General features: G+C 39.9%; 1 non-coding gene across 1 annotated transcript; it reads right to left on the bottom strand.

Annotated features, from left to right (window-relative positions):
• Positions 1 to 5,851: 5,851 nt before the first annotated feature.
• LOC140876909 (small nucleolar RNA R71) lies at positions 5,852 to 5,957 on the bottom strand. Its single transcript, XR_012149137.1, has one exon. It is a non-coding gene; the product is annotated as a small nucleolar RNA R71 (small nucleolar RNA).
• Between the last annotated feature and the right edge of the window lie 7,478 nt (positions 5,958 to 13,435).

Raw genomic sequence — 13,435 nt, 5'->3', positions numbered from 1 at the left:
GATCGATGTGTCCGTGTTTCTTGCTTCCTGTTGGAGGGAGACTGGGATTTTGACCTCCTCTGCGCTGTCGTCGCTCCCTCGGTGGCGGAGGAGATCGTTCAGATTTCTATTTTGGTGGATGAACCGGATGCGGCTATTTGGATCCACAGCACCGATGGTGCTTTTTTTGTGAGATCTGCTTGGGAGCAGGTCAGACCGAGAGGCTGAGTCTCGGATATCTTTACTCCCTATTGGGGGCGCTGGATGAGGCCCACCATGCCTTCTTCTTGTGGAGGTTTTGGCATCGGTGGTTGCCTGTGGATGAAGTGCTCCAGCAGCGTGGTTTCTCTCTTGTGTCCAAGTGCAAGTGCTGTGAGATGTCGGAGACATTCACACACATTTTCATCGATGGTCCCATCGCCCGCTCTGTATGGCATTTCTTTGGGGCTATCTTCAAAGTTCGCATCCCTATCACTGAGAACTTCAGTCTGTTTCTTAGTGCTTGGAAAAGGGGTCGCGAGTGGTCTCTGGGGGGGTAATGTGAGGGAATTCTTCCCTTTTGTCGTGTTTTGGTTCCTTTGGACTGCACGCAATGATGCTAAGAACCGTCACTTACCCTCCTCTGCGGAGACGGTTAAGTTCCAAATTTTGTCTTATTTGAGACTGGCCCATTCCGCAACTGTTATCAAGCCCCATCTTTGGCTGGGGGCTATGCAGGCTGTGAGGAAGATGGGCATCTCGGTCGGCCTCCAACGGATTCACAAGACTGCCATCATCCGTTGGCTGAGGCCTCCTCCCGGGTCCTTCAAGATAAATGTGTATGGGAGCTCGAGAGGTAACCCAGGTGAGTCGTCTGTGGGAGGGGTTGTTCGGGATTCTTCTGGTAGGGTCTTGGCATTTTTTAGTGAGTTCATTGGTTTGGGGTCCAATGTCCGTGCAGAACTTTGGGCGGTTTGGAGGGGTATTCTTCTCTGTTCTGACCTTAGCCTTTTTCCCCTTTGGATTGAGACCGATTCCCAAATTGCCATTCAGATTCTTAGATCTCGGAGATGTCATTGGGATTTGGATCATATTGTTTCGAGGACGCATGTTCTGGTGCGGAATAGGCCGGTTCATTTCTCGCATATCTATCGGGAAGGTAATTCGGTTGCGGATGCGTTGGCGCGGTAGGATCATGATCATAGGCAGTGTTTGTTTGAGATTGGTGTTCCTTTAACCATTCCCATCACTGCTTTGGCCCGTTCTGATTTATCCAGGCTCCCTTACCTTAGATCTAGGTTCACCTAGAGCTTTTTGCTCCCTTTTCGCCGCTTCTCTTGGGCTTCTTTTTATTCCACCTTCTTTTCCTCTAGGCTCGCCTAGAGTTATTTATATATGTAGCTATATATATTTTTCTTTGCAGGTATAGCTCTCCGGCCCTTTTCCGGAGTTTTTTGGAGTTAGGTTGTTTCCCTGTCGCTCGCTTTGCTTCTTCAGGGAGATGAATTTGCCAGGCATTCACTGTGGTTCCCCTTGCCTGGTTCTTGCTACTGGATGGTTGTTTTGTGGGCGGCCTCTTGCGCCCCTTGTTTTTTGGATTTCCAGTATTCTTGGGCTTTTGGATATGGCTTGAGTTTCCTTCGCCATTTTCCTGATATTTTGCTCCAGGTCTGCTGGTTTGCGGTCGCTCCTCCTTTTTCTTGGCGGCCTTTGATGTATAGTGACATCCCAGCTGATCGTGACTTTTGGACATATTTCTAGCGTAGCTTTGATCTTTTGTTCAGCTCTGGATGGTGCCAGCCACTTTTCGCGCGTCAGTGTCGGATTTTGATTTTGCTGGCCTTGAGTTGTGGATCTCTTCTAGCTTTTTACTGCACAGGTCGACTGCTGACGATGACTTAGTTAGTTGTCATTGATTTTGTCTGTATTTACTTATTTCCGAGGGATGTTCTTGTTGTATTTTTTTCGATACCCTAGCTGTTCTGATGTTACTATTACTTTTGTATAGCCTTTTGGGGAGGTCTTGGCCTAGTCCCCTTCCTCCGGTAGGTTTTATTTGTACCGCTTTTTTATGTTTATATATACAGGTAGGGGTCTGCCTAACCCCCCCCCCCCCCCCTCCTCGCTTCCGGCGGTGTTTCCTTCCGAAAAAAAAATAATATAATAAAAAAAAATCCTATAAAACCGGCCAAAGTTGCCTTTAAACAGTAGAGATCCGTCTCGAATCACCTACTAAACAAATCTGAATACATTAAATTAACTTACGATAAACGTAAACATTTAAACAGTGGAAACTTAAAATATTACAACCCAATGGAACAAAAATTAAATACCCAAATTGTTTACAACCAAATCAAAAACAGTACAAGAATCCATGTTGAACTGATACAAAAAAACACCACACCTCGGAAAGCTGCAACTGCTGCCTCTACGACCAATCCCACTAGGTACGTCCAACTTAAGACCTGCCCCGTGGAATGGAGTGTCCAAGATAAAACCGAGGACGTGAGCGATGAAAGAATTCAATACAAAATTATGAGTATATACATGCTATGAGTGCGTGAATGCACTGTGCGAGATATCGAAAACTATCTCAGTCAAAGGGAAGGAAGAAGGGGCTGAGCAATACAGACTATCTCAAGGAAACATGCTCAACATGAAAATATATGCAGCATAATAGTCGTGACATAATATATGCACGTAAAATATTTTAGATAAAATGCAACACATAGAATATGCATACTCAACCAAGATATCTCGGATACTACTTTCGTACCTCTAACAAGCAACCTAACAGTACTGGGTCAAAATTCAAAGCCTATAATCAGGTGAATACATTTCACTTATAGTTTACTAAAAGTCTTAACTAGACTAATAGCTACTCCCAAAAGCTACTAAGAGTCTAGACTTATAACTGCGTCCGTAGTCAGCCATTTGATGTCAAAGGCTTCACTTCTTAGGCTACCCCGAAAGCATCCCTCTAGCGCCCGACCTTGGAACTGCTGCTAAGAAAACTCAAGAAAGCACAAGGGTCGAGAGAGAGAAAAGTGAATTGGTAAGAAAATCTTATTTTTGTATGGACTATTTATAGGCGAATTTTGAAAGGTTTGAACCCTAGTTTGGAAGGTCCGAACTTCACATGATTGACACGTCTCATATGGCTGCTGATCAGAAGCTCCAATCTAGACTTTGGAAGATCCGATCCACTTAGGAAGCTCTGATCCTCACTTTGGACGTTGAGGTGCCAATCGTCAAAACTTTATTTTTGCAAACTACAGGAACCGGGGTGCCAGTTTCTCGGCATTGAGGCGCCGAAGGTCGTGAATTCCAACACTGGGGCACCCCTCTGTCCACTTATTTATTTTTTTATGCGCTTTTTTCCCCTCTGTCAGGATTGGATTGCTACTGCTACTGGGAAGATAGTAGTGAGCTACTACTGTCCTGAAGCTGATTCGGTAGAGGCAGTATCTACTTGCTGCTAGTGAGTTCAGTAGTGTGAGCCACTAAAATCTCCTTTCTCTTGGATCTCCGAGAGTCAACCAACAAATATACTTGTGCGGAAAGAGGTAAACTGGGATATTGGACTGCATCAACTGGCGCTACTGGTGTGTGAGTGTAAGAAGCAATAAATAACACAATAGATTGTTTCTGGATGTTCGGAGACTCAATTGTTCCTATGTCACCCCTTCCTCTGGTTCTGTCAGAAGGTACTACTAGAAGAATTTGAGTATTATAACCCTTGCAACACCCCACCTCAGCTATGACTTACCCTTGATAAGTGCATTTTGTGCACTTAATTTGTATATGGTTTTACTTGAATTTTGGAATTTATTGGTAGATATTGCGTGAAATTGTTGTTGATTTTGTGTTTGTAGGAAGTTATGGACTTTGATGAGAATTTAAAGGAATTGAGCCTAAAAGATTGAAGTTAAAGGAAGAATCAAGATTGAAAAAATAGAAGAAAAAGGTCAACTTCGAAGTGAAGGCGCGCCCGCGCTGAATGAGGGGCGCCCGTGCTGTCATTGAGGATTTTAAGAGGAGAAGCCAAGCAGAAGGTGCGCCCACGCTGTTCCTTGGAGCGCCCGCGCCGCTGAAGGATTTTTGGTGCGAAAGAGAGGCGCGCCCGCCCTGTTCCATAGAGCGCCCGCGCCGTTGATGAAATTTTGAAGAGGGTTTCTGCGAAGTGGAGGCGCGCTAGCCCTCTTCCCTGCATGCCCGCGCCGTCGTCTGTTAGGAGATTTAGAGTCTGATTATTTATGGAAACTTTGGGGTTTGTCTTGGGATTATTTTGGATGATTCTTAGGTCATATAAAATGGATTTTTCTGAGTCATAGAGTCATCTATCAGCCGCCAATACACACAATATTCTTGAGAGCACTTTTGTGAGAGTTTGGGATTGAGAATTGGAGATTGCTTGGAATGAAGAAGAAGACTTTTCGACCAGACACGGAAGAAAGACAACGGCTTTGTTATTTCTTCTTATTTATTTGTTTTCTTTGATTTTTGAATTATGTTTGAGATATTGAACATGATTTGGTTTTTTATGAATTTGATCATGAACTAAACTTTTCTAGTCTAGAGGTTGACGTAGCTTGGTTGAGACATATTCATGAATCTTTGATTTTAATAAATTGAATTTCTATAGATTAATTGTGTTTCTGAATTGAATGTCTTCTTAATTTACTGGCCATAAATTGAGTTGTTATATTTACTTAGAATCCGGCACTCGGGAGAGGGGATTTTGACTAGGATCAATAGAAACTACACTGTTAATTGTTTATATAGCTCGGGAGAGTATATAACGTTAATAGAACCTTTAAGGAACATCGTTTTACACATATCACTACATCTAGATTTTTAATAGGGATATTGAAATCAAACTGTAGTTGATACACTCTATTTGTTACTCGGGAGAAGGGAATAGAATAATTTAAGTGTTCTTGGTTATTAATTGAAAGAAATTTATAAAATAGATTATTTAGGATTGAATATTGTCGAGACCAAGTGAAATCAAAACCTCTGGACTATTTTTCTCTAATTGATAATTTCTCAAAATTTGTGTGTGAGTGAGCTTGATAATTCTTCACTATTTATTTAAGTTTTTAGCACATTTCCAAAGTTTGATTTTCTAGATAAAATTAAGACTATTTTAATTACAAGTATTGAATATTTTCAAATTACTCCTTGTGGGATCGACACTCTCTCTTTCACTATATTAAAACTTGACACTCGTACGCTTGCGAGCATTTTTCACAACAAGTTTTTGGCGCCGTTGTCGGGGAGTAATGTTTGATTTTGTTTAGTCTTGTTACCAATTAGTCTAAGTTTTAATTTAGAGCTTTTATTTCATCTTATTTTTAGTACTAATTAATTTCTTCTTATTTTTAATTGCAGTCTATGCGACGATTTCAAAGTGCAAATTCTCTATTATTTGATCCGGAGATCGAGCGCACTGCACGTGCTTTAAGAAGATTTAGAAGAGAAGAATTAAGGAACATGGCTGAAGAAGAAGCACAACAAGCTCCTCTGGTGCCAATCAGAGATCACTTCAGGCCGACGATCCAGGCTCACTATTCTGGAATCGCTCGAGGGACCATTAATGCCAACAACTTTGAGTTGAAGCCGACCTTAATCAACATGGTTCAGCAGAATCAATTCAATGGAACTGCCACAGCTAATCCTCACTTACACTTGCGCACCTTTTTAGAGATTACTGATACGGTAAAAATAAATGGGGTTTCTGAGGATATAATACGTTTACTCTTGTTTCCTTTTTCTCTCATGGACAAGGCACGGAGCTGGTTGCAGTCATTGCCGCTAGGAAGCATAACAACTTAGGAGGGCATGGCTATGAAATTTTTAGAGAAGTTATTTCCACCATCCAAGGCAACCCAGCTGAAGATTGAGATCAATACCTTTCAACAGCATGATTCAGAATAGTTATATGAGGCATGGGAAAGGTACAAAGATTTGTTACGGCGTTGTCCTAATCATAATTTTGCAGATTGGGAAGAAATAGAGTTTTTCTACAATGAGTTGAATACGCCCACAAGGATGTCTGTAGATTCTACTGCTGGAGGTACTATCTTTGCCAAGGACCCCATTCAGGCCTATGATATGCTTGAACAAATGACTATCAATAGTTATCAATGTCCGTCTGAACGTATGGGAGTCAAGAAGGGAGTGTACAGTGTGGATCCTCTCACATCCATCACTGCACAGCTGTCTGCATTGAGAACACAAGTTGCTTCTCTGAATAAGGTGAATATTGCAGAACCTGCAGGTGTGTCGGTTGCCATAGAAGAATCTCATCCACTTGAGGAAGCTCAATATATCAATCCCAGAGGCTATGGAAATTATCGAGGTAACCCTCCACCCAATACTTATCATCCTGGTTTACGTAACCACGAAAACTTTTCCTATGCCAACAACAAAAATGTATTGAAACCCCCTCCGGGATTCAATACAAATCAAGGGGAAGGTAAAGCATCGTTGGAGGATGTTGTGTCTATATTTGTTACTGAATCTAACAAGCGGATGTCGAGGACTGAAACTCGAATGGACAACATGGACACATATGTGCATTTTGGGGGCTATGATGAAATCTATGGAAACACAGATTGGGCAACTTGAGAATGCTTTAAAGGATCAAAATCGAGGACAGTTTCCCAGCAATACTAAAGTGAATCCAAAAAAGAAGTGCAAATCAGTAGAGTTAAGAAGAGGCTGAAGATCAGAAAAAAAAACCAAGGAATTTGAAGAACCAGTGGTTGAAGAAATCGTGGTTGAAGAACCCAAGAAAGAATCTGAAGCAAAACCGATGTATAAGCCACAGCTTCCTTATCCTCAGTGATTCAAGAAGAAGGCACTTGATGAACATTTCTCCAAGTTCCTAGACATCTTCAAGAAGATACACATTAATATTCTATTTGCAGATGCCTTGGAACAAATTCCCAACTATGCCAAGTTCACCAAAGATGTAATGTCTAAGAAAAGGAGATTGCAAGACAATGAAGTGGTGAATCTGACAGAAGACTGCAGCGCAATCCTGCAGAAAAAGTTGGCACAAAAGCTTAAGGATCTAGGGAGTTTTACTATCCCTTGTTTTATTGGTGGTTCTAAGGTAAATCGAGTTTTATGTGATTTAGGAGCAAGTATTAATTTGATGCTTTTTTTGTATATAGGACTTTGGAGCTAGGAGAAGTCAGGGCGACCACCATCACATTACAGCTGGCTGATCGAAGTATTACATATCCACGGGGTATTGTGGAGGATGTTTTGGTGAAGGACGACAAGTTTATATTTCCAACAGATTTCGTGATTTTAGACATGGATGAAGATGAAGAAACTCCTTTGATCTTTGGGAGACCTTTTCTAGCTACTGCACGCGCACTGATCGATGTCCACAAGGGAGAGCTTACACTCCGAGTTGGTGGTGAAGCTGTGATTTTTAATATTTATCACACCATGAGGGGACCAAACGAGGTAAGTACATGTAAAAGTATTGAAATTGTTGGTTCTCATAATTATTTTTCATGTGCAGGAATTACTGATCCACTCGAAAGATGCTTGGTGGCGGATGAGGTATTTGATAAGGACGAGGATTAGGAGCTACATGAACAAAAATCATTCCTTGACAGCGCTCTGAAAGAAAAAATGGTGAGTACTAAGGAATCTGAAGCATTGGAAAATAGTGCGCCAGAGGTATCCACTAAAACTCATGATCTGAAAGAATTGCCTGCGCATTTATGTTATGAATTCCTTGGTGAAAATTCTACTTGTCCTGTTATTATTTTTGCTCACCTGTCTGCTGTAGAAAAAGATAAGTTGTTGCGAGTTTTGAGAAATTTTAAAACTGCTCTAGGATGGTCAATTTCTGACATTAAGGGTATTAGTCCAACAATTTGCATGCATAAAATTTTGATGGAAGATTCTTATACCCCTTATGTTGATCATCAGAGGCGGTTGAACCCTGCCATGAAAGAATTAGTGAAGAAAGAAGTTTTAAAGTTGTTGAATGCGGGAGTGATTTATGCTATTTCTGATAGTATTTGGGTATCTCCTGTTCAAGTGGTGCCTAAGAAGAGTGGGATTACTGTGGTTAAAAACAAAAATAATGAGTTAATCTCCACATGTACAGTAACTGGCTGGCAAGTATGTATAGATTATAGGAATTTGAACAAAGCTACTCGTAAGGATCATTTTCCACTTCCTTTCATTGATCAAATGCTTGATAGACTTGCTGGTTATTGCTATTACTGCTTCTTAGACGGTTATTCAAGTTATAATCAAATTTCTATCGCACTGGAGGATCAGGAGAATACTACTTTTACGTGTCCCTATGGCACGTTTGCTTTCAGGAGGATGCCGTTTGGACTGTGTAATGCACCTGCGACTTTTCAGCGGTGCATGATGGTGATTTTTGCAGATATGGTGGAGGAAGTGATGAAAGTTTTTATTGATGACTTTTCCGTTTTTGGTTCCTCTATTGATCATTGCTTGCATAATCTGTCTCTTGTTTTGCAGAGGTGCCAGGAAAAAAATTTAGTTCTAAATTGGGAAAAATGTCACTTTATGGTTCAAGAGGGCATTGTCCTTGGACAGAAAGTGTCATCAAATGGGTTAGAGGTGGATCGAGCCAAAGTGGTTGCCATTGAGAAGCTTCCACCTCCAAAGAATATCAAAGGCATCCGAAGTTTTTTAGGCCATGCAGGGTTTTATCGGCGATTCATCAAGGATTTCTCTAAAATTACAAAACCCCTGTGTAATTTTCTTGAAAAAGATTCTACATTTATGTTTGATGATGATTGTTTGCAGGCCTTTGAGAAGATCAAGACGGCATTGATCACAGCACCCATCATGATTGTGCCGGATTGGAAGGAGCCCTTTGAACTTATGTGCGATGCTAGTGACTACGTAGTCGGTGTTGTATTAGGCCAGAGGAGAGATAAGATATTTCGAGCCATATATTATGCCAGTCGCACCATGGATGCCGCGCAACAAAACTACACTACTACAGAAAAAGAGATGCTTGTAGTAGTTTTTGCTGTTGATAAATTTCGTCCATATTTAATTGGTACTAAAGTAGTTGTTTATACTGACCATGAAGCGATTCGCTACTTGTTTTCCAAAAAGGATGCCAAGTCACGCTTGATAAGGTGGATTCTATTGTTACAGGAGTTTGATTTTGAGATCAAAGATAAGAAGGGTAGTGAAAATCAAGTTGCTGACCACTTGTCAAGATTGGAGTTAGAAGACGTTAAGGAGGAGGAGAGAATAAAGGAATTGTTTCCGGATGAACAGATCTTTCAGGTAAATTCCTCCATTCCGTGGTTTGCTGATTTTGCAAATTTTTTGTCTTGTGGTGTTATGCCTCCAGAGTTGAACCAACATCAGAAGAAGTTTTTCCATGACGTTAAGTTCTACCTATGGGATGGTCCCTACATTTTCAAACGTTATGCTAATCAAGTGATTCGGAGATGTGTGGCGAGGCAAGATGCGAATGAAATTCTGGAACAATGTCATTCAGCACCATATGGAGGACATTTTGGAGCAACCTGGACTGCTGCTAAGGTATTACAATCTGGTTTTTATTGGCCTACATTGTTTAAAGATAGTTATACCTTAGTGAAATCATGCGATAAGTGTCAAAGAACGGGAAATATTTCTAGAAGGCATGAATTACCCCTCACAAATATTTTAGAAGTGGAATTGTTTGATTTGTGGGGTATTGATTTTATGGGTCCCTTTCCCCCTTCTTTCGGGTATACTTATATTTTATTAGCAGTTGATTATGTTTCGAAATGGGTGGAAGCCATTGCCATCTCTACTAATGATGCTCGTGTTGTAGTAAAGTTTTTGCAAAAGAATATTTTTACGAGTTTTGGAACTCCACGAGCAATAATCAGTGATGAAGGTACACATTATTGCAATAAGATTTTTAATACCTTGCTCACTAAGTATGGTGTCAGGCATAAGGTGGCGTGTGCATACCATCCTCAAACCAATGGCCAGGCAGAGATCTCTAACCGGGAAATCAAGCAAATCTTGGAGAAAACGATTAAGACAAATCGGAAAGATTGGGCAATCAAGCTAGATGACGCTATTTGGGCTTACCGCACCACTTTCAAAACACCCATTGGGATGTCTCCCTACAGGCTGGTTTTTGGTAAGGCGTGTCATTTACCTTTGGAGTTGGAGTACAAAGCGTTTTGGGTTGTCAAGAAGCTAAACATGGATCTCGAAGCATCCGGGGAGTTGCGGAAACTACAAATGAATGAATTGAATGAATTCCGAAATGAAGCTTATGAGAATGCCAAGATATAAAAGGAGAAAACAAAGAAATGGCATGATAAAAACATTGTGCATAGGGAATTCGAAACGGGTCAAAAAGTTTTGTTATTTAACTCTCGTTTGAAATTATTTCCAAGGAATTTGAAATCGCGATGGTCCGGGCCGTTTCTCGTGGAGACCGTTTATCCACATGGTGCCATTGAATTGAGATGTACAGATGGAAGAACTTTCAAGGTTAATGGACAGAGAGTCAAGCACTACTTTGGCAACGAAGTACAACCTGTGTAACGCCCCAAAATTATCTTAATGGACTTTATTTGAGATAATCAGAGATTTTAGAAGTCGAGGGCCGATTCGATTTTGATCAGGGACTAGAATGCAATTTTCGGAATTTTCAGGGTCTAAAATGCAAAATATGGAATTGTTATATATTAGAGGCATTGACTAAGTCTCCATTCTTCACCCTCATCCCTCCACAACGTGTTCCACCATGGGAGGCGGCCAAAAGCTTCCCCATGCTTTGTGATTTCAATTTTAGCTCGATCCGTCCGTTGGAAATTGATCTGAAGTTGATATTTGCGATCACAGCGACGAGTGCTCCGTTTGGAAGTAAGTTTATCTCATTTCTGAGAGGTTTGAATTTTTGGTTGTCTTTAGAATTGATTTATATTCGAAGAGGATGATTATGAGATAGCTGTGATAGTACATCTAAGACGGTTCGAAGAAATAACGACGATCGGATTTGATATGAATTTTCTTGTTATTTTCGAAAATTAGAGTTTTGAGATGTGTTGAGATTAGATTGGAAATGATGTTTGATGATTTAATTGAGTTTATTGAATTGATATCTTGTTGTCTGCGTTTCCGGTTTGATCAGTTTATAGCCGTTATGTCGTCAGTTTGAGTTTTGGACATCGTTCAATATTTTGATCGTATCGAGTTTGATTGGGCTTTTGGATGTCGATATTGATCCTTATGACTTCTTCTGATAGATTGAATTGATGTCAGCAGAGTTGCGAGATAGCAGCTTTGGTCAGTTGGAAGATTCAAGTCGGTACAGTATCTTCTGATAGATTGAATTGATGTCAGCAGAGTTGCGAGATAGCAGCTTTGGCCAGTTGGAAGATTCAAGTCGGTACAGTATCGATTTTCTTATTTTATCGATTGAAGAAGTTGATTGAGTTTTGAAAGAGTTTGATTGGATATTGACTATTATCCTTGTTATTGATTTCAGATTGAAGTACCTTCGAAGCGAATAAGGTAAAAGACGACTTAGAATTGAATGGAAAGATTAACTCGAATTAGACTTTATTCGAGTGTTCCGAAGAAATCACATACTTGCTTGATTGAATGTTTATTTGAATGCATGAGATTATATATGCATTTATATTGACGAAATCATGTTTGAATGATTATTTGAATTGATGAATGAAAGCATGATTGAATGCTTATATGAATTGATGATTGAAATGATATTAGAATGCATGAGATGACATATGAATTCATATTGAGCCTTGATTCATTTCAATTTGATTAGACGATCTAGAGATTGTAGTTGAGTGACCTGGTTGGAGATTTTATACCTTGTCAAATAAACTCTCTATAATGCTCTGGAGTCTAGAGGATTAAAATATGCCTCGTCCACCTCGAGAGGGGAGTTCGGTGTGATTGTTGGATATTTTAACCTCGGGATCCCAAACCGAAGAAAGAAAGAAAGAAGAATTCCATCAGAGGGATTAAATATCCAGCCTCCCCTCTGCTCGGTGAAAATCCAGCCAGTGAATTTTGAATTACAGTCTGGTTTAACGGATCAAATTCGTTAATTCTCTTCGTAGAAACTTCTGATAGATTTTCTAGTGCAATCTATCAGAGGGATTAAATATCCGTTCGTGGACCTGATTGAAGAACAGTTCGTCCATCAGTTCCAGGGATATACAACAAGAGCAGAGCAATCTGTTGGTGTCCATAATCTCGATTCGAGATTGGAGGTAAAAATTTAAAATTGTTATTTAATTTTTACACACAATTTAATCGTAAAAGTTTTGATACCAATTATGGAATCGTTCCATATAAAATTTTTAAACTTCCGCTGCACCGGGTATCAATTCTGATTGATCTGATCGCCGCGTTCTCCAACAGTGGTATCAGAGACAGGTTGCTCAGATCAAGCGATTAAATTAATCGATTGTACAAAAATTTTTAAGCCTCGGTTTTTGAAACCAAATAAATATTTTAAAAATAAAATTTTTTTTTTCGGGCAAAAACCCGGGCAGCGATTGGATCGCTGCCCGGGGGGGCAGCGATGGTCGCTGCCCAGCGCAGCGCGGGCGGCGCACGGCGCTGCCCATGGGTAGCGACGTGATCGCTGCCCTAGGGGCAGCCGGCTGCCCGGCCCGAGCCCTTTGGGGCGCGGGCAGCCCAGGAGTGTCCCGGGCAGCCCGCGGAAAAATTAATTTTTTAATTTTAAAATTAAATTTTAATATGTTAAAATTCTATTTTTGGTCCGATCGAAAATTGTTTTTGATTGGTCCACGAGGCGTCGGATCGAATTGTTCGAGTCCGAAAATTTTAAAATTGATTTTTGGATAAATTTGAATTTTTGGAAAATTTAAATATTTTTTCCGTTAAATTGAATTTTGAAATTAATTATTTTTGGTACAATTGATGATAAGATATGATCTTATGGATATATTGAGTAAAATATGATTTTATGTATAAAATTGGATTTTATAGATAAAATATGATTTTGTATGTAAAATAAGATTTTATATATGAAATATGATTTTATCCTTTTAAATTTAAATTGTCATTGCATGTTATCCAATAAATTAATTTTGAATTAAAGGTTATTGGATAAGGATGATCGATTGCCATGACCAATTTTGTAGGTGTATGTTAGGAATTTACATTTTTTTTATTGTTGTTGGTTTTATTAATGGGCCTGGTTTATGGCCCAATATGAATTGTCATATGTAATAAAAGTGGGCTTGGTTTATGGCCCGTTCCCACCCCTTAAAAATGTATCCCCTACTTGTCATTGTTATTTATTGTAAATACATTAGATTTAGTGGGAGATGAAAATTTGAAGATGGAGGTGGGCCTAGCAGACAATAAAGACAGAAGAAATGTAAATTGAAAGCTCAATGTAATAGGATTGCATTGCATACTGCATATTACCTAGGAT

Source organism: Henckelia pumila, chromosome 1 (assembly GCF_033568475.1).
Source record: "Henckelia pumila isolate YLH828 chromosome 1, ASM3356847v2, whole genome shotgun sequence".
NCBI lineage: Eukaryota > Viridiplantae > Streptophyta > Magnoliopsida > Lamiales > Gesneriaceae > Henckelia > Henckelia pumila.
This window is presented reverse-complemented; position numbering and strand designations above follow the sequence as displayed.